Consider the following 23549-nt stretch of genomic DNA (forward strand, 5'->3'; position numbering starts at 1 on the left):
CCAGAGCCTGACGCGGGGCTCGAACTCACGGACCGCGAGATCGTGACCTGGCTGAAGTCGGACGCTTAACCGACTGCGCCACCCAGGCGCCCCTCAATTCATGTTTATAGGATGGAATTGAATTGGATTTCTAAGAAAATTAGAATAACTTGGATTTGGTAGAATTCATTTGGTAGAACTAGTGAGAGAAGTACAATGTTTGTCCTAGTATGCTTTCTCTCACGGTGCCTTAAAAGGGCATTATTTGTGAAAGCATTCTGGTACTTTCGTATGTTGACATCTGAGTGTTTGCGTACTCTGAGTATATGTAACTGAGTATATGTAGCATTTGGAATCTGTCAGTAATTCTTCCACTGATCTGTTTGTAATCTTTAATTTTTGTAACCTATTATGCATAAGCCTCCGTCCTTCTCAGTGTCCTGAATTGCTTTCTTCAAGTTCCAGAGCCTGCCTCCTGATTCTAGCATTCCGTATTGTAGTACATAAGTCGGTATCCACTGAATGATGTCACTGGGGACTGCAGTCCTCAGAATATAAAGAGACACGAACTTCATAGTTTGGAGCAACAATTACCTAAGACAAAGTTTTGTTTTGTTTTGTTTTATTAACATAAAGGACACACTTAAGTGACATTGTATAATAACAGACCCCATGTCATCATCCTAGAGGTATCTGTAATAGGGTTCAGGAATTCTTTGTGTTACATAGATTCAGTGTCGGTTTTGAACTTCAGCTGTTTTTTCTTGTTCCACACGTCAAGCCAGAGTGCTGAGTGCCATGGGGTGTTGACAGAGAGGGAATGATCACTGCCGTTGGCAGCTTCCACGAGGTCCCGGAGCTGCCAAAATTCAAAATGTAACCTGATTTTCATTTACTTTTTATGAAATAGGGTGCTAAGAGAGATATTAGAAAGGCACATCAATTTTAATGTTTGCTTTGAGAAATTGTTTTCATATATACTGATTTTTTTTATATTGAAATATTTCAGAATATTTCCTCTACTTGAAACGTATCCCATGATTATAGGAAAAAAATTTCTTCTGCTGACTTTTAACTTTATTATATGAAATTCCCATTTTACACAAGTATATATTGTGGTTAAGGAATTTAATCATATCTTTTTTTTCCTTTACATTTTATTTTTTTTTTTTTTTTTTTTTTTTTTTTTTTAATTTTTTTTTTCAACGTTTATTTATTTTTGGGACAGAGAGAGACAGAGCATGAACGGGGGAGGGGCAGAGAGAGAGGGAGACACAGAATCGGAAACAGGCTCCAGGCTCTGAGCCATCAGCCCAGAGCCTGACGCGGGGCTCGAACTCACGGACCGTGAGATCGTGACCTGGCTGAAGCCGGACGCTTAACCGACTGCGCCACCCAGGCGCCCCTCCTTTACATTTTATATTTCAGTAATTGGCCCAGTAGTTCACATAGTGTTTTGTTTTTGTTTTTAGATTTTCTTTAATTGAGATATAATTGATATATATATATAACATGGTATTAGTTTTAAGTATACCACATTTTATGTGAAATGATTGTCATAATAAATTTAGTTAACATCTGTCACCACACACAGTTATAAATTCAATCATATCTTCAAAAAAAATCATCAGGAAGTCAGTAGGAACAACTTCTCACCACTGGATAGTTTATCACTCATGGATGGTCTAGAACAAGAGTCAGCAAACTGTGACCTGCAGGCCAAATCCATGCTACCGCTTGAATTAAGAATGGTTTTTAGATTTTGAAATGATTGGAAAAAAGATCAAAAGAAGAGTAATATTTCATGACACATGATATGGAATTCAAATTTTAGTGCCCATAAATAAGTTTCATCGGAAAATAGTCATGCTTATTCACTTGGGTATTGTCTATAGCCACTTTTACTCCACAACAGCAGAGATGAGTGGTTATGGCAGAGACCTTGTCGCCTGCAGAGCCTGAGATACTTAGTATCTGCCACTTTACAGGAAAAAAATTGCTGGTCTAATTCCTGGACTAGAAGGAAGAAACATTAGGCATTCACCTTTTGAAATTTGTATCAAATGGTTATTTTAAACATGGGCATTCAGAGTTCATTCTCTTTCAGAAAGGAGCCAGTTTTCTGGAAATAGTTCCCCTATTACAGCACAGTTAGACTTGATTGTGAATTTTGTATTTATTTACTCTACAGTGGAAATCAATTTTATTCTCTAAGGGAATAATAAGTCTTTCTTTATCAGTATTCATCAGAGCATTGAAAGAAAGTTTATACCAAAGGAGGTTACTTTTGTCTCCTTTTGAAATCCCATTTAGAAACATTTCATAGCTGGACTTTTTTTTTTTTTTAAGTAGTAGGGAATATTCTCTTGTTTCCATGGTGATCTTTCACTTCTTTTATTTCAGCTGTATAAGCAGTTTCCAGAACCAACACTGAGTTATAGGGGAAGGCAGTGAGAAGACTAAATATTATATATTTTATAACTGATTCATGATTCCATTTATGCTTAGTATAGCATGACCACATTTCTAGGAGGGTGCACATATCCAGTGATATTGTGCCCACAAGTGACTTATTAATTTTACCCAAAAATTAATTTTGGACTACAGTCAAAACCCACGAATTTAATTTATTGCTTTCTTTCTCCCACTTTTTCCTGAAGTGATGATTAACAGCTATTTTAATCAACAGAAAGTGTGAAATTTTAGGTTTCTAAAAACCTGACTTTTCTCAACTACACTAAAAATGATTTTTAGGGTGGTTATTTGACCTGTACCCCAGTTACCTATAGCTCAGTGTTTCACAACAGATTATCTCTTTGAAGATAATTTCATGTTCATGATCTCAACAAATTATAGAACCAAAAATATTTTCTAGATTTTTCTCCCTAATAAGTTTTGGTCAACTTGAGACCTGCATACAAACTCCATGTCAGTAGTTACTTGATTTTTAAACTTTTCTTTTTTAATGTTTATATATTTTTGAGAGAGAGAGAGAGAGAGTGTGAGTGGGGGTGGGGGAGGGGCAGAGAACGAAGGAGAGACAGAACTCGAAGCAAGCTCCAGGCTCTGCACTGTCAGCACAGAGCCTGAGACAGAGCTTGAACTCACAAACTGTGAGATCACAACCTGAGCCGAAGTCAAACGCTTGACTGACTGAGCCACCCAGGCACCCCATTAGTTCCTTGATTTTTAATTCAGTATTCCAAGTTTACATTATTTAAGTAGGAATTTAATATTTCTACTGTTCTGTAGATCCATATATTTGAAGTTGATTTGAAGATCATTAGGGAAATATTCTACAAACCTTTCTGTTAACAGTTCATACTAATGAATCATAACCAGATATATTATTAAACCAATAAATACCATATGTATATAATTGGCTAAATGGATGTGAAAGTTATAGTGGAAAACTGTTGCCTATATAGACTTTGTAAAGTGACGATCAATGGCATATAGTCCCCCAGGCCACAGATTTGAGAGCGTTATTACCCACTGGAGGTCACTTTTACAACCTAAAGAGTATTACCTTCCTTGTAAACTCAAATTATGGTGTTGAGTATGATTTATTATACTATTTAAAACCGAAAAACAGAAACCTACTCTTACTAATATACCTTCAATTAAGTCATGTCTCTCCCCATTTCCAAAATTCTTTTTTAGACAAACTAGTTATTTTTCAGAAATCCAATTTTCTTCCTTCATTGCTAATAGTTATTTGGCCTGCTCTCTTTGTTTCTAAGTTGGCAGCTAATGCCTTTTCAGATCACATATTTTAAAAATACCCTTTAGTTAATTTGCTTCTCTTTGCATCCTCTGATGAAGGAATTTGAAGACAGTTTTAAGCCTCCAAATATTTAACATATGTGAAATTAGTAATGGTCAACGTAGTGATAAAAAACGTCTCTGTGACCCTTCGTAGGCAGTCCAGTGGTGTGCTACCGTCCTCTGGTACCTTTGGTGAGAAGTGTCACCATTATACCAAGACCCACACTTAAATTTCTCACTCCGGAGGACTAATATGCAGTGGGCTTCCTACCTGGCTCACTAAACCTCATATGCAGAAAAGTCATGGCCTCACATCAGTTCTTGCCATAGAAGGAAACATAATAAGAAAATTTTCAGCTCAGGAACAAACTCGCTTGGCTGCCAGAGCCTCGTTGCTGCTACATTTCTGCTTCCTAGGCTCCTGTTTGCTGGTCTCCTTACCTAGCACATCCGTACTGTCTGCTTGGCTGACCCTTGTACTCTGACTGCTGGTTACTTACCACCTGTCTGCTCTGTTGGTTTGTCTTGGCCTGCCAGTACTTTGGTTCTCTTTGATCTTGTACTGCCTAACTGACCCCTTGACATTGGCTTCTGACTGTTTTCTGTCCTTGTCCGCACCTTGCATTACAGAGACTCATTGTTCTCATTGCTCTTCAAATCCAAAACTGCCTATGATTGACAGAAGTACATTTTATAGATATTCTATTCTGCAGTCATTATAAAATGCAGAGAATACCATTTTACTTGTTCATGGAACTGATATTCAGTCTGTGCCCTCTGATATGGTTGTACCAAGTGTTAAAATGTTTAAATGCTTTCATAATACTTGGCAAATAGCTGCTGCCACATATTTCACCCCCTACCATTGTGGCCTCATGTCCAGGACCTCTGGGACCTCTCCATCATCTAGCAACTGATGGATCATTTCTTGGGCCAATAGGAGTTTTCAGGACCATTTTGTTGTCTGAATTCATTGGTTTGTGTTCATACCACAAATTATTACAAATGTTAAATATCACTTCTGCTTTCAGAGGTATATGGAAGAGTTAAGTTCTTCAAGGGGAGGAGGGTAGAGACATCCTAAAGTGACCATTTTTCTGAAACGATTTTTGAAAATTTCCATTGGAAATCAAGAAGCATTTTATTCATTCAGCAGTCATACTAAGCCCTAGTTTCATGCCCATCACTGTACTATATGCTAAGGAGTATTTCCAATTTTGTAAATTGTGAAAGCCCTCAAACTGAGTGTAATACAAAGTTGGAGATGGGATATATGGGAACTTTCTGTACTCTCTGTTCAATTTTACTGTGACTCGAAAATGCTTTAAAAAATAAAACCCATTTAAAAGGAAATAAATATTGGTGAAACGACAAAACACATACAGAAACAATTGACTGATTGCAAAGTGACATGTTTAGTGTCAGAAACGTGTACAAAATCTATATATGTATATGTGAATATTGAAAAGCTGTGGAATATAGGAATGATCAAGAACAGAAGAGTTCACCTGATTAAGCTTCTTTTAGGAGTTGGTGGACCAAAAATTGAAAGACAAATTACAAGGGCTTCCCACATAGGGGAAACAACATGAGAAAGATTAGAAACATGGAAATTGGCAAGGACTATGTGGGGAAAGAAAAACTTAACTTGGTGGGAGCTCCAAGAATACATAATGTTGCATAAGATCAAGGCAGTTGAGTACATTTTGACAGCTAGGTTAAGTAGTACACATTTTATGTTTTTGCAGCAAAGAACCATTCTTCAGTCAGGAGCAGGGAATATGATTATGCTGGTGTCTCTAAGATCAATCTAGTAGCCAGATGCAGGGTTGACTGTAGTGGGGAAGAAAGCTTCCACAATAGTGCTGGTTATCTTGATGGGTGTGTCTCTACAAATGGCAAGAAAAACAGCATCTCTCCCAGAGCGACATTGCATAAAAAGAATCAGCAGACCTTGGTGACCAGCTGAGTATGACAGAAAGAAGCAGAGCAATTAAAAATAGCTTTAAAGGCACACTACCAATATAATATGGCAGAGTGAGAGCTGGACAATTATTTTCAAAGAGCAAACTGGACGAAATTATCAAGAACAGCAATTTTAGGACTCTGGAAATTGACCAAAGACACTCAACAAATTGAAAAGCAGTTATTCACGGAAAAATGACTGGACTTCAGGTAAGAAAAGTAGGGTCCTGTGGTGTTTCTGTCTGGAGCTGCTCCCATGCCCCACTTTGAGGCTCAGTCAGCATAGGAGTTCTGCAAGGGTGAGGAAAACCATGAAAGCCAGCAGTTTCACTGGAGGAACGGCCTCACTTGATTTAAAGTAGAATGTGAGAAACCCTATGCCCACAGGCATTGTGAATAACAGTGGATATCTTGATGGCAAACAGATAGGAAAGGCTGGCTAATGACTCTGTGAACCTGACGTTACAGTCTTGGTTGGAGTCAACAATAGACAAACAGACTAGCCAGAAATTTATCAGGGAGATTCAGGGAATGATACAGTGATAGGGGCCTTGGTAAACCGCACATATTCCTGGCTGACCAACAGACTTCACACACCTGCAGGAGAGACCAAAGAGGGCCCAAGCTATCTATACATCATCCCTGCTGCACGTGAAATTCTGCACGTATGCAGAGGAGATGCAAGAGGGTCTGGCAGAAAGTAAATGCCCAGGCAGACCTGAGAACTGCCAGAAATTTGAATGAGCTTCCCAACCCAAACACAGCTCCGTTGGCAGAGAGTAGAAGCTATATTGGCTTAAGGTGTTGGAGCACAATTAATGATCAGTAATTGACTAAGCTATGCAGACACAAGGGTCATTCCTAGAAAGTCAGATTTAAAAATAAAAACAAAAGGAAATTTTAAAAAACTGAGTAGAGAGAGACACAAGGAGCACATGCCCTGGGGAGATGGATTGCATACATTTAATCAAGCAAATTAATAGTGGAAAAACAACAGGAACAGCAACAGCCCTGAGAGAGGAACATCAAAATCCAGAGTTACTACAATATATATATGCCATATGTGTGTGTGTGTGTGTGTGTGTGTGTGCGCGCGCACGCGCGCGCATGTGTGTGTGTATCCAGTTTTTAACAAAAAATTACAAGATATGAAAAGAAAGGAAAGGTTTACCAATACTCAGTGGAAAGAAGCTGTGGGCCCAGAGCTTTGGACTTAGCGGAGAAAGACTTCAAAGCAGCTATATTAAATATGTTCAACTAATGAAAGGAAGCCATGTTTGAAGAATTAAAGAAAAACATGATAATAATTCAACAAATAGAGAATTACTGAAATGAAAAATTCACTAGAGTGATTCGACAACAGATCTGAGATGGCAGAAGAAAGAACCCATGAACTTCAAGATGTATCAAAAGAAATTATCCAGCCTGAAAAACAGGGAAAAAAGAGTTTAAAAATGGACAGAGCCTCAGAAACTGTGGGACAACATCAAGCAACATATAAAAAGCATTAAACACCATTATCAAGATTGATTTAACATCTGAAAATCACATACTATATACATCATATTAATAAAGGGGAAAAAATACAATAATCTCCGTAAACACAGAAAAAGCACTTGACAAAATCCAACATGCATTCCTGATTAAAAGCTCTGAACAATTTAGGAATAGAGCATTTAGGAACTTTCTTAACTTAATAAAGAACATCTATGAAAACTCTACAACTAATGTCATCTTAATGATGAAAGACTGCAGGCTTTCCCCCCCATAAGTTTGGGGACAAAACAAGAATGCTTCCACTAAACATTTTTTGCTCAACATTACACCAGAGTTTGTAGCCACTGCAAGAGGGGTGAGGGGGAGGAAATAGAAACAAAAGTCATGCAACTTGGAAAGGAAGAAACAAAACTTTATTTGTAGATGACATGATTATGTATTTAGAAAATCCTAAGAAATACACACACACACACACACACACATACACACACACCTATTGGGACTTAAAAATAAGTTCATAAAGTTATAGGATGCAAATTAATATACAAAAATCAATTGTATACTAGATACAAATATACTAGAAACAAGCATCCAAAAATAAATTTAAGAAGACAATTTCATCAACAATACCATCAAAAATAATAAGATACTTAGGAATCAATTTAACCAAAGAAGTATTAAGACTTTACACTGAAAACTACAAAACATTGCTGAGAGAAGTTAAAAATCTAAATATATGAGAGAATTCAACATTCATGGATTAAAAGACCCATTAATGTTAAGTTGCCACTTTTCCCCAAATTGATCTATATGGTCAGGGCAATCTCTATCAGAATCCCAGTAGGTTTTTGTTTTGTTTTTGTTTTTGTTTTTGTTCTTGTTTTTTTTTTAGAAATTGACAAGCTGATCCCAACATTTATATGGAAATGCAAAGAGCCCAGAACAGTTAAAACAATTTTGAAAAGGAAGAACAAAGTTGAAAGACTTACACTACCCAAATTTTACTATAAAACTACATTATTCTAAGTTAACGGCATGAGGATACACATGTAGATCAATGGAACAGAATCAAATGGAACAGTCCAGAAATGAACCTTTATATTTAGTTCAGTCTATTTTCCAAAGAAGTGCCAAGGAAATTAAGTGAGAAAGGATTGTTTTTTTAAGAGATGGTACTAGGAAAATTAAATATCCATATGCAAAAGATAAATTTAGACCCTTATCTCAACCATATACAAAAATTAACTTAAAATGATAATAGATGTAAGTGTAAATCTAAAAAAGTAAAACTTCTGGAAAAATCATAGGAGAAATTTTCATGACCTTGGGTTAGGCCAAGAATTTTTAGATTCAACACCAAAACATAATCCATAAAAGAAGAAATTGGGTAATTGGACTTTATCAAAACTTAAAACGTTTGTGCTTTAAAAGATACCATTGAGAAAAACAAAAGACAAGGCACCAACTAGAAGAAACTATTTGCAAATCATATATCTTACAAATTACTCATGCCTATGAATATACAAAGAGCTCTTATGACACAATAATAAGGCAATGCAAAATGGATAAATGATATGAATAGACAGTTCATCAAAGAAAATGTACAATTGGCTAATAAACACCTAAGAAGATGCTCAACATAATTAGCCATAGGGAAAGGCAAAGTAAAACCACAATTGGATACCACTTCCTACCCAGTAAGATGGTCATACAAGAAAAGGCAGACAATAACAAATGTTGACAAGAATGTGGAAAAACTGAAACCTTCATGGATTGCTGGTGGGCATGTAGAATTGTACAGCCACTTTGGAAAATTATTTGGCAGTTTCTTAAGTTAAACAAATTTTACGACATGATGTAGCAATTCCACTTTTATATCTGCTAAGGAAAATTAACATGTTTACATGAAGACTTATATGTCAATATTCATGACAGCATTATTCATAATAGCCAAAACCTGGAAACAATCTGAATACCTCCTAACTAGTGAATGAATAAAGAGCGGTATATCCATATAATGGAATACTAATCAATGAAAAAGAATGAACTGATATACTCTATAACAAAGAACCTCAGAAACATGCCATATGAAAGACACCAGTCACAACAGACCACATGTAGGATTCCATTTATGTGAAATTTCCGGAGAAGGTAAATAATCTATAGAGAGAGAAAGCAGATCAATGGTTGCCTTGGGCTGGGAATGGGAGTGGGGAATGATTGCAAATGGGCACAGTGAAACTTTTGCAGTAAGAGAAATGCTCTAAGACTAGATTGTGATGATGTTTGTAGAACTTTGTAAATTTGTTAAAAGTTGAACAATAGATGAACTTTATGGTATATAAATTATACCTCAATAAAGATGTTTAAAAAAAAAAACTTTATAAGCTTCAAAGCCTCAGAGACCAAGAGGATTATAAGGCCATTTGTGATCATGGAAATGTTGGTAAGCAATCATTTATTTGGGCCCAGAACCTCAAGAAATTCTCCAGCAAACTCCGTGAGGATTATTCTCCACTCCCTCCCCCCCACCACCTCACTATTTCAGCAGAAATAGAGCGGAAAACCAGAAATCACCATGCGTTTCCAGGCCCAGGAATTGCACGTCTCTGCTGGTCCTCCACTCTCTTCATCCCTGCATGTACCTCAAGCTTGGGGACTTGGGCTGTGATACTTTCTCCAACATTTCTTGCCTCTTATTGCCAATTTTCTTAGCTTCAGCTTTGTGACCTGCCTCAAATTTCCTGTATTCTTGACCTCAATTCCTGTTAATTAGTATTGCCCCACCCTAACTCCTGATCATCATGTTCCCTCCTGCCCAGCCCAGTAAACTGATCCTGACTTCTGATTGTTTCCTTTACTTAACTTGTTTCATTAATTTTTACATACTTTAAAAAAATCGCTCTGCCATTGTTAACCCTAGGCTGCACTCTAGTCCTGATTAGGCCCGCCACATGGCTCAAAAGGAAAGCTGATTCTTGGATTCTTTTGGAGGATCATGACTTAGGTTTTTGACGTATTAAATGTCCATTCCAGAGACGATACTCAGTAAACAACAAAAGATTTGAGGTCGGAGTCACAATGAGAAATTAGGGATGAAGATACAGGTTAGGTCCCCATATAAGCACAAAATAGAGGAAGGAACCAAAACAGATAGCTTGCGAAATTCTACAAAGTAAGGGGATGAAGAACCATTGGAAACCAGGAAAAGTTTCCTTCCCCAGAGTTACAAATCAAACATGTATACAAAAAGGTTTTATCTTGCCTTCAATCATCTAGGTTAATTAATCACTGTAGTGGAAACTAACTGCTTGAAAGAAAACCGATAGACTTGGAACAGGCCAGTTTTGTAGAAATTACTTAAGGTTATTTAAAAAAATTCACCTAAAATCCCTGATACGAAAGAAATGTTTGATCATTTTCTAATAAGAAGCTGACCTCTGCTCTTGGGTCTTCTACAAAACACAAACCTGACTATGAAACTGCCTCCCCCACTAGGTGGCAAAAGTAAGCTGCCAGTGAGAGAAAAAACAGCAGGACGTTTATACCCTCCTTTGTCACTTCTTCCTAAGTGATGGGACCTTAAAATTGTCATTTTGAAAAATTCGCTGTATACATTTGAAGTATATAGTCTGTGTAATACTTAAACTTTCCTCTAAAATAGAGGAAGGGTGAAGATACACCTTGTATTTGTTTTTGGTAGCAAACATTTATGTTTGGGACACAACATAAATACTGAAGAGAAAATTACTGTGGTTATTCACAGTTTTATCCCAAAATTTCTTGGGAAATACTAACTACTGAAGAAACCTGAGCTAAATTTTACCAACCCTGTTTTAAGTAAGCTACCATATCTGGTGGTAGCTGAGAGGACGCTCTCCAAAGTCTTCTTTAAACTCATACTGGTCAGGAGAGAGCCAAAGCATAAGAGACTCTTAAAAACTGAAACTGAGGGCTGATGGGGGTGGGAGGGAGGGGACGGTGGGTGATGGGTATTGAGGAGGGCACCTGTTGGGATGAGCACTGAGTGTTGTATGGAAACCAATTTGACAATAAATTTCATATATTTAAAAAATATATATATAAACTCATACCGGTCACTGCAGGTTGCTCGCTCTCTGGCTTGCATCAATATAAAAGGTTTCTGGAGGTCTCCCTAACTACTTGGGCCTTGGAATATATTTTAAAATAGCCTGAGACACAATAACATGTTCAAAGTGTGCTAAAGATTTTCTTTATTAGGGTCACCAAATAATAGTTCACTTTTTTTTTTTTTATATTAACATTAGTGGTGTTTTCTCTTCTCTTAGTAGTATTTTCCTCTCTTTTTATATGGGTCTTACTTTGCCCTTTTGTCTCCAGATAGCTTTGAAAAAGTAGCAGACTACCGCTTTAATTCTAAAAGAAACAGACTCACTCCCTAAGGTTTGTAAGCCCAGGCTAGGACCACCAGACAGAAATGGAGTTTCCCTGCAGCTCTTGTCCTTCAGGAGCAAAATCTGTACAAAGTTCGAGGCACAGCGCTCAAATCTCAGCCAAGAGGCACATTTTTAGTTTCTTCCCCTCAAGTACATGCTCAGACATTCACATTTACATCACTTGTCAAAGTATTCTTTTTTAATATTCTAACAAAAGAGCAGTCAGTCGTTTTTTCATCCATTCAGCAAATATTTATTCAGTTTCTCTATGGGCCAAAAAAAAAAAAAAGTGCTGCTTTTTAAACTAGAGGCAAGGTGCTTGAATGTTTTGTTGTTGTTTTAGATGAGTAACTTTCAAATTGTGATTCACCGTTTAGGTCAGTTCCGTGAAAGGAAACCCTGTTTTATTAATTCTTCCATTACAGTCTTTTCAATTTATGTAGATGATAGAACTCTGAACAGAGAATCATGTATCATCTCAGGAAATGAGCCTCGCTATTACTTTAAGCCTCATTGATTTGGAGGTTTTAAAATTTGACCACTTAAATAGGGTAGTAAAGAATATATTAAGCAAAACTTCATTATAAAGCACTTCAGTGTACCACGTACTCATTTTTGTTTTATGCCAAATGATGTCTTCCATGTACACTTTCATATGCAGTATATCTTTTTCACAGTTACAAGGAAACCTGTCGTTCAGGGCCTTAGTTCCTGGCGTCGTTATTGTTATGGGCTTCTACTGTCTCATTTTATGAATGAGGCTGATCTCTAGTCTCACCTCCAATTGAATTTATAATGGAGATATTAATCATTTCTATTGTTTGCTTTGAGAGGAGATTACAGGCAGTAACAGTTTTTGCCACTGGCTTCTGCAGTGAATGTTCGAGTATGAATAAATCCAGAATAAAAGATTATGATTACATAAAAGTTAATTCATTCAATAAACCTTTATTGGATGCTGCATACAAGGCAGTGTGACAATGTATGGGTAAATGGATCTAAAGATGTGTATAAAAAATGGATGCCGCCCCTAAGGAGTGATCATCGTGGTTAGAAGAAAATCTGTAATGCAAATGAAAGATCACTGGCTGATGAGAAATATAAGCAAGATGTTTAAGGAATTTTGAGGACAGGGCAGGGATGTTTTTGGCTAAGAAAACCTTATGCAGAAGGTGGCCTTCTCTATAGAAGGTAGAGGACGAAGCAGATTTCCCTCTAGGCAATAGAGAAAAAGGCATTTAATAAAAAGTATTTGGTCTGGCAGTGGGGCTAGCAAGAGCTCAGGCACTGGCGAGGGAGGAGGGAACCTTATTCAGTGGACAGAACTCTGGGTGAAGTGTGCACTAGTCTTAGATGTCAGTGGGAACAAGGGCTAGAATGAGACACAGAGATCAGACTGTGAAGTGTCTTAGAAGACAGGACAAAGACTTTGGATTCCATCCAGTGGTGGGTCATGAGGAACCATGAAAATTTGCACATATGCAAAGCGGTTATATGATTAATGTACTGACATAGGGCATGCACAACAATTACGTTAGATGAGAAACAATTTAACAAATTAATTTGAGAAATAATGTTTTTTTTTTTTTAAGTTCTAAAATTCTATGGCGTAAACAACACACTGCTCTGTTGATAATGTAATTTATTAATTACCTGGCTCAGATCATTTAGTTTATTACTTTGGGGACATAGATCTTAAAACATGCAATGAAGGAAAATCCTACTGTAACATTATGAGTATTAGTTCTATCCCTGAATGATTAGCCATAAAAAAAAAATTCCAATTTTAAGTATGTTTTTCACAAATTAGGTAATTAGGTCTTTTAAATACCATTGGAGGGAACCCTAAGAATCATCTCCTGTGTGCTACTTCTGGACACCCCATCCCACAGTGGCTACAGAAATGGAAACCCCTTCTTTCTTGTTCCTTTGTGGAATAATTGGTACTTTCCCAGGATTAACTTCTCCTGGAGAAGAAACAACAGATAATTGAAAACGTTTCATTTACATTTATGTTTTGGTTGACATCTGTGGGTCAAAAGACAAATTGCAAATGGCCTTGGTCAGAGAAAAAGAATGTTACTAAACATGCTGTTGGAAATGCTTGTTCAGTTTCATATATATATATATTTATATATATATAAACATATTTATATTTATATATATTTCCCCCATTAAGGTTGGAATTGTGGATTCCATGATAGGTAAAAGAGGCAGAAAAAAAGCAGAAAGAAGTCTAAAGTTCTTTCCCTAGAAAAATATGTTAAACATTATAATAGAATTTGTTCAGGAAACTGACCTAAGCCTTTACCTTTAGAAGTCTAGAGTCTGGGAAATGTTTTACTTATACTTGCTGAGGAAGATTTATAGAGAAATGAAACATATTAGTATACTTCTCTCCTAGATAAGGCATCTGGAGAGTGTGTAAATGGAGTGTGTAACATAATAGCAACAAATGTAATTGATATTTAAAAGTTTTAAGGCATTGAATATAAATACATTGAATATAAATACAGAATTCTAAAATAGGTCATACTTTGCCATTAATATCTATTTTCTGTGTATAGGTTATATTTCTACTTAAAAGCCTAATGTTATTCAAGATAAATTTTTTAAGAAGTACTTAGTTCTCTTTTTATTAAATAACACTTTAATGAGTGTTCAACACTTTTATTTAGTAAATATCCAACTGGGAAGGTTTCCACAGTTTTTTTTTTTTTTTTTTTTTTTTTTTGTTTTTTAGTAGGAAAGTTTGCACAAAAGGAGTGTTTTCTTATTACCAAATTAGTTACTTTGAAGTATCTGGCAGATTACATCAGTCTCTTGTTCGAATTGGTACTACAAGAAGACATCTATTGTACATCATTAGTGATGCATTAAATTGGTTATTTATGTTTTAAAATCTAAGCATAGTAGAATCTTTTGTGTTTGTCTTCAGAGATTGCTGTTATAATAAAACATTTTGAAATGAGTAAAGTTGTCCTTTTGGCTTAGTTAACGCATCACCGGAGAACCTAAAGATTTTAGTTTCCAACCACCCATCTCCTTGTTTAGTAGAATCTGAGAAAATTGTGTGCATTTCCTTATATTTTAAGGAAAAAAAAGTTACAGATTATTTGTACAATCACTTTATATTCACAGCTAATAAAATAATAGACTTATTGATCACATCAAGCTTAAGTCTTTTAACATTTGAGCATAATAAGATTATGTGCTATTTTATCATGTTCTTATAGTAGTGGTTTCTTCTTTGACCACTGAGATCGTAGCTATTTTTATAACTAAACCACATATTGGAAATCTTGTTTTCAAGCTTCTTTTAAAAAAAATTGTACAAGTGATGAAAGCCAGAGGACCAGTATTTTTTACTGATCACTGGCAGAAATGAGTATATTTGGCTAAAGGTTTCCCACGATATACTCTGTAACCCAGTGCTAGAAATGGTTAAGACATTTTGTTTGTTTCCTCAGTGACTAAATATATACGAGGCTATATTAGCAGGACAGGTAGACTGGCAGAGAATGGGTCTCATGCTTTTTGCAATCCCTTATAGTACTAGATACATTGAATATATTATTCAATAATGACTCTTAATCATGACCTCACCTCTAAATTCCCTGAGAAATAAAGGATAAATGAAATAAGGCATGGAGCCCCAGCTTCAGAGCAATCCATAAGACCACCAGTCCCTTATCTATACACTGCTTGTCTTGACTAAGAGGTATTTCGCTTCTGATTAGAGTTACCCCTACTCCTGTGGTCTAGACCCCATCTTCTGAGATACTCCTTCTGAGACTTGGTTTCCCAACAGTTGCCATCTGCCTTTATCTTCTCCGATGACTTCTCTCTCTGACCTTACAAATATCCCTCTCATTCTAAAGTCTTCCTCCTCCATTATACCTTCCTTTTTGAACTATTATTTTCTTTCTTTCCTCAATTGCCATACATGTTCCACTTATTCACCTCTTATTTATAGTAGATAATGCAAAGGAATACAGAATGATTTTTATCCCAATCACCATTACAGTTGCCCTAGGCATGGTCACCATTGTCCTACTAATTGCCAAATACCAGGCCTAAACTCTTCCCTCATCCTAGTTGACCTTTCTGCAATATTGCTTCCCTTCTTTGTGAAACCCTCTGTGCCCTGGTTTAATCTTTTCCTTTGACTTCTTGTCTTCTGCTAGCCCCTTAAATGCTATTGTACCTAAGTTTTATCCTTGGTACCTTGGTTCCTTTTGTGTCCTATCCACTTCCATGACTTGCATTATTGTTCATATTTTGATACCTTCCCAATCTCTGTATTTAGCTATGATTTCCTGTATCATAACAGTTCTCCAGAGAAACAAAACCAATAGGATATGTATGTATGTATGTATGTATGTATGTATAGAGAGATTTTACATAATTGCTCACACAGTTGTAAGAGCTGAGATATCCAAAATCTGTAGCGCAGGTCAGCAGGCTGGAAAGATAAGCAGAGTTGATGTTGCAACCTTTACTGAAATCTATAGGGCAACTGGTAGTATGGAAATTCAAGCAGGATTTTTATGTCATGGTCTTGAAGCAGAATTCCTTCTCTGGGAAACTTGATTTTGCTCTTAAGGTCTTCAACTGATTGGATGAGGCCCACCCACATTATAGAGGATATGCTCCTTCACTTAAAGTCAGTCAATTATAAATGTTAATTACATCTACAAAATACCTTCACAGCAACATCTGAGCTTGTATTTGACCAAGCATATTGGACACCACAGTCTAGCCAAGTTGACACATAAAGTTAAACGTCACAACCACTAACCAGCTCGAAGCTTATGTTTCCTGGGGTAGTTGGAGGACATACAGGTTAGGATTTGACACCTGGTTCTTGTACTCAACAGCCTGGGTTACTTTGGGCAAGTTTCTTAATCTCCTCAAATAACATTGCCTGTCTTTACATAATTATTGGTCTGTTTGTTTTCATGATACGTTTATTCTTTTTATATCAGCCCCATGCCTATCATAGTGCTGGTTACATAAATACTTGATGAATGAATGCAGTGCATAGTGAATGAAATCAGGAAAATGATTTGAAAGTTTTAAAAAAGATTTTATTTTTTAGTAATCTCTATACCCAATGTGGGGCTCACATCCATAACACTAAGACCAGGAGCTGCAGAGCCAGCCGACAGAGCCAGCCAGGCACCGCAGGATTTGAATTTTGATGTCACCAAAATTGAGAACTAAGATCGAAACTTCAGAATCATGTTACAAGTTCTTACTGGGATGCCAGAATCACATGAAAAGTTCTTAGTGGAGTGGCTTAGTTGGTTAAGTGGCAGACTCTTGATTTTGGCTCAGGCCAAGATCTCATGGTTCATGAGTTCAAACCCCCCAGGTCAGGCTCTGTGCTGACAGCTCGGAGCCTGGAGCCTGCTTCAGATTCTGTGTCTCCCACTCTCTCTCTGCCCCTCCCCTACTCGTGCTCTGTCTCTCTGTCTCTCAAAAATAAATAAATGTTAAAAAAAAAAACTTTAAAAAAAGGACATATACATACATAGTATATGTATTGTGTGTGTGTATTTATTTATTTATGTATAGAATGAATGCAGGCTACAGTCTTTATACACATCCACCCTGTATGGTGTATATCTTCTATGGCCATTCATGCAACAACCATTGAACAAAGTGCCCGGCAGCACACTAGGCATGGGCCACCTAACATTAAGAGTTTCCCTGACTTTGCCTTTATTACCCTCTTCATTGGCTTCTATAATAAATATTTACCTTTTTTCTTCAGAAATGAGACAATATCATGTGTCATGCTGGCTCTGCTGAATGCCTCTTAAATAATATGAATCATGTAGAAAGTTGACTTCAAATGTCATGATTTTATCTTAAAGGCAAATTTACAAACACAACATATCTTATGCTATTTATTAAAAGATCAAATATGTTATGTTGCCCCCTATAAAGATGAATTTATGTCAGCTTTCACTACATATAGTGCTGAAATACATTTTAGAGATTTTCAGAAACACCTTTTGTATTTTGATAAAGCATGTGGGATGTTTTTTTAACTTCCCTTTAAGATTTCTGTTATACAGTGGTTTATAATGATACAAAAACACTTGAGTGTGCTATTACTCTTATAAAATTTGAGAGGAAAGAGAAGGTTGTCAGAGAGTACCTTTATATAATTTTTGTCAAGTTTGGTATAACAAACTTATGAGTTAATTGAAATGATGTACAATTGTACCTGGAGATAAAAAAACATGCAGGGGTCTGTTGCAAGTATAACTGATAATTGAGAAGTTGTCCTGTGATGCAAATAGGTCCTCCTCCAGTCTTTAAATTACTAAGGTATACAACATAGCTAAAGGTTTATCTATTAGAATCTGACTATCACCATCTAGTAATAAGCTGCCAAGAATTGATAATGATATCTATTATTGAACATAAATTTGCTTGGGGTATGGTTCACTAATATAAAAACTATTTCATAGCCTAAATCATTTAGACTGAATGAAACAAAGAAGAAATCAAATAGGTTTTGTGACTGTAGGAGTGATTTTGAATGTTTATTCATTTGAAAACAGTCTTATGATTCTTAGGATTACATAAAGACGTAAGTTTCAGATGAAGTCCAAATCGACATCATATAATATGAAATGGGGACTTGGCAATTCTTTAATAGACATAAACCAGTTTAATAGATTAATGAATCCACTCTCCAGGGTTGAATTCAGAAGATAGTCACCAGTTCTTTACTTCTTAATGATTGTTCAATGTTAGGAAAATCATCTATAGTTTAAAAATGCCAGATAAAATAGGAAATTAAAGAATCTTTCCTGATAAAAGTAGACCTCCCAGGGCGCCTGGGTGGCTTAGTGGGTTAAGTCCCCAGCTTCGGCTCAGGTCATGATCTCTCAGCTTGTGAGTTCGAGCCCCACATTGGGCTCTGTGTTGACGGCTCAGAGCCTGGAGCCTGCTTCGGCTTCTTTGTCTCCCTCTCTCCTTGCCCTTTCTCCACTCACACTCTGTCTCTCTCTCTCTCTGAAAAATAAACAAACATTAAAGAAAAAAGAAAGTAGACATCTTGTGGAAGCATTTAGTCTATAATTTTCATATGCTTGGCTGAATTTTACATGAACTCTATTAACGTATTAATTTTGACAATAGAGTAATAATAGGGTTTTGAAAACTGAAAGAACTGTTAGCAACTGACTAGATCCTTGCTGTCCAATATGTTAACCAATTAGCCACATGTAGGTCTTGAGCATTTGAAATTGTGTATGTGCTGTAGGTACAAAATACACATGGATTTCAAAGACTTAACACCAAAAGAAAAACAAAAACAAAAAAGCGTAAGATCTAATTAATGATGTTTTAATTGATTAAATATTGAAATGATATTTGGCATATACTAGTTAAGTAAAAACATTATAAAAATTTCATCTGTTTCTTTTTACTTATTTTTAAAAAATGTTTTATTATTTATTTTTGAGAGAGAGAGAGAGAGATAGAACGTGAGCAGGAAGGGCAGAGAGAGAGGGGGACACAGAATCTGAAGCAGGCTCCAGGCTCTGAGCTGTCAGCACAGAGCCCAAAGCAGGGCCTGAACTCATGAACCGCAAGATCATGACTGGAGCCAAAGTCAGACGTTCAACCGACTGAGCCACCCAGGCACCCCTCTTTTTACTTTTTAAATATGGCTATAAAAATTACATACGTAGCCCACATTATGTTTCTATTGGACTGTGCTGATTTAGATAAACTCTTATTTTAAAGATGAGGAAATTGAAACCCAGAAAAGTGAAAGGACTTCCCCAAACTTGCACAGCTTATAAATGGCAGAGCTGAAACACAAATCCTGGCTTTCTGATACCTGACACAGTTCTTTCCATTCTAGCACACTTCCTTCCAAAGTGACAGTTAAAACAGACACACACACATTCTGGAGCACATACATCTGAGTATTGGTTCCTCCAAAGTGACCGTCTTACCTCCCATCTTGGGAGGCAATGTATTTTTGCTTTTTTTTAAGTTTCCACTTTCAGAAATGTCTTCAGAATTTTCCAAACATTCTTTTGATAACAATTTAATAACTTTATGAGGTGGCTTTGATTTTTAGAAATAACTACAAGTCATTTGGAGATGCCAACTAAGTAATATTGTGTCTGAAATTGTGATCACGAAAGAAGGCAACTTCGTGTGTGTTAAGAGAGAGAGAGAGCGAGAGGACATACACATCATTTGACGTACACTATCTTGTGAAAGACTGTTCCAAAATAGAATTCCACAATTATATTGTCACTTTCCCAGATGAATATGAATAAAACAGTACTCATTTGTATACATAATTTCTGAGATATTTTAATCATTGTTCTTTTATAGTCACATTTTTCATTAGATAAACCCAAGAATTAATATTAACTATACACGTATATATTGAACTTTGGGAATTATTCCTCCTAGTAGTTTATGATTTACTTTAAGAGACCCTGTCTTTAAACATGGGTAAAATAAGTAATGAAAAGAATATGAATTTTTATTGACATTTTATATGACAACTGAAAGACTATAATATTACATTAAATAGAAAAGACATTAAATAAGGGATGAAATCACTTGGTAAAGTAACTGATATGTGTTTTTTGAAATAACTTGTCGGGGGGAAATAAAAAATAAAATAGCTCATTTGAAGAAAAATGTAAATGCTTAAGATAAACTTCTTTTAACATTTTGACCATCTTTTATACTTATTAACCATTAAAAAATTCTCAATTCCAATTAAAGAATACTTTTACTTTATTGATCTATGATGCTAAGTATTTCTGTAACCAAGAGGGAAAGGCACATTGTTCCATGCAGCAAAAGGAAGAAATCCTTCTGAGGTCTGTTACGTGTTTTTAAATTAAGTAGTGTAGTTAATATAATATCTATAAATTATTAATGCCATAAGCATATTCTGCTACATGTCATCAAATTTTATATATAGTAATCTATTTGGTGCTTAAAATATCTAAAGAGACCAGTACACTTCTAATAGATCAGTTTCCTTGCATGGTATTTTGGGTTATACCCAACCATCCCAGAATATGATACAAAGTAGATTTATTGTTTCAATTGCCAATAAAAAATCATACCTAATAAATAAAGGTATAAACTCTTCTTTTTGTCAATAAAATATGTTAATTTAGGGGCACAGTTTTAATCTTAATATATGATAAAGGTACTCTGAGATTATAATACAATGTTCTTATTATGCATGACCCTGGAGGGGGTTCTACAATATCTTGTGATTTGTTCATTTCCATTATTTGGTACAACACAATTGGAAATATCTTGTTTTTCCTTCTGTTTGCATATGAATCAGCAATCTACAAAATTCAAAATGTTATTTGTTGACAAAGCTTTCCATTAAAATTCAAGATAACATTATTTTTTTTTTTTTAATTTTTTTTTTTAACGTTTATTTATTTTTGAGACAGAGGGAGACAGAGCATGAATGGGGGAGGGTCAGAGAGAGGGAGACACAGAATCCGAAACAGGCTCCAGGCTCTGAGCGGTCAGCACAGAGCCCGACGCGGGGCTCGAACTCACAGGAGTGTGAGATCGTGACCTGAGCTGACGTCGGCCGCTTAACCGACTGAGCCACCCAGGCGCCCCGAGATAACATTATTTCTTAATAATCTTTATATTTCTAATTAAAATAGAAGTGGCTTACAGTTTATTGTTATTATAGATCATTTTTAAAAGATTCTTTGCTCTGAGCCAAGTCGCAGGTTTTTAATAGAAGGTGGTACAACTATTGCTACATTTTCATGTTGTTCAAAAACATGACGGAGTTTGATATTCAAATCAACTGACCAAACTGAACTAGTTTTATTTTCTGTCTTCTCTTGATATTTGCTATAGATGGACTTGAACATCATTCAGTCATTCCATCATTTAGGAGAAGTTAGATTTCATTGTATACAAAGATGAGAGAAGTATCTATGAATAGAGGTAAATTCAGGTAAACGTTCAGGATGACATTATATTGAAAAATTACATATGCGTTTGTGACTATGTATAGTAGTTTTGTCATTTAGTTGTTTCATCATTTACTTGTTTCATCATTTATCTCTCTATTTCAGCATCTCTGTTAATCTGTCTTTTTTTTGGCGGGGGTGCATTTCAAAGAAAGAAGTGGACATCTATCTCTACCCCAGTAATTTGACATTCATGTCATTAACCTCATTTTTTGTTTATAGTTCCTCTGTCCCCTTTTGAGGTAAAATTTACGTACGGTATAATGCACAGATCTTAAGTGTATCAGTTGACAAGTTCTGACGATATGCATGTACAACTCAAACCCCTGTCAAGATAGAAAACTTTCCCATCACCACAATGTCCCTCATGTCCCTTTTCAGTAAATCCCAGCATTCACCACCCTCAAAGGCAACAATTTTGTTGATATTTTTCCATGATATTTTATTTCTGCCTGTTCTAGAACTTTAAATGAGCTCATAGTGCACACTATTGTGTAATGCTTCTTTTACTCAGCAAAATGTTTTTGAGATTCATCCATGTTGTCGCATATATCTGTAGTGTGTTTTAATCGCTGAATAGTGTCTCCTGTGAATATGCCATAGTTTGTTTATTCATTCTCCTTTTGATAGACATCTGAATTGTTTTCAGTTTTTAGCTATAATGAATACAGCTGCTGTGAACATTCTTGTACAATCTTCTGTGGATGTTTTCATTTCTTTTGGATCAATCTCTAAGAGTGGAATTGCTGGGTCATAGGGCAGGTGTATGTTTTATGTAACACACCATTTGACAGTCCCACCAATGATATATGAGATTTCCAGTTGCTGCACATCCTTGCCAACATTTGGTGCTATCATTTTAATTTCAGTCCTTCTGGTGGGTAAGGATACTCACTATGGTTTTAATTTGTTGTTCCTTGATGACAAATGATGTTGTGTACTTTGTTATGTGTTTATTGGTCATTCATATATCTTACTTTGTGAGGAGTCTGTTCAAACTTTTGCCCATTTTTGAATAGGTTGTTTGTCTTTTCATTATTAAGTTATAGGAGTTCTTTATACATCCTAGATACCAATCCTTTGTTATCTATACTTTGAAAATAGTTTTCTTAGCCTGTGGCTTCCTTAGTCATCTTATCAGTGGGTTTTCATGAGACGTTTTCAATTTTGAAGAAGTCAAATTTATGTTTTTTTTATTTTATAAAGTAACTTGTAACTTATCTTTTAAGAAACCTTTGCCTATTTCTTGGGGTGCCGGGGTGGCTCAGTCGGCTGGGTGCCCAACTTCGGCTAGGGTCATGATCTCAAAGTTTGTGAGTTCGAGTCCCACATCAGTCTCTGTGCTGACATCTTGGAGCCTGGAGCCTGCTTCAGATTCTGTGTCTCCCTCTCTCTTTGCCTCTCCCCCACTCACGCTCCATCTCTCAAAAATGAGTAAACATTTTTTAAAAATTAAAAAAAAAAAAAAGAAACCTTTGCCTATTCCCAACTTGTGAAGATATTCTCCTTTGTTTTCATCAAAAAATTTTGTAGTTTTAGCTTTTATATTTAGGTTTAAGATAGACCTAAAGTTAATTTTTTGTGTGTGGTGAGAACAAGGAGTTGTGGTGTTTAGTTTATTTTCACACATGGCGTTCAGTTAGGACTCCTAACACAATTAGATGATTTTTGTGTTTTGTCGAAAATCAAATGACCAAATAAGTGTGGGTCTATTTCCCAGCTCTCTATTCTGTTCTGTTAATCTATTTGTCAATCCTCATGCTAATATTACTGTAGCTTTATATTAAGTAATGACCATTTTTAACAGCTGCTTGTATGCCAGTGTGTGTGTGTGTGTGTGTGTGTGTGTGTGTGTGTGTGTATACACACATAGCTTTATTTTCTTGCAAACTTAATTCATGTTTAA

General features: G+C 35.9%; 1 protein-coding gene across 11 annotated transcripts in view; it reads left to right on the forward strand.

The window, feature by feature from the left end:
• The window catches only part of STAU2 (staufen double-stranded RNA binding protein 2), a 313378-nt gene that overhangs the window by 216996 nt on the left and 72833 nt on the right, over window positions 1-23549 (forward strand). The window lies entirely within an intron of this gene.

This window comes from Herpailurus yagouaroundi, unplaced genomic scaffold (assembly GCF_014898765.1).
Source record: "Herpailurus yagouaroundi ecotype Mexico unplaced genomic scaffold, PumYag 165, whole genome shotgun sequence".
NCBI lineage: Eukaryota > Metazoa > Chordata > Mammalia > Carnivora > Felidae > Herpailurus > Herpailurus yagouaroundi.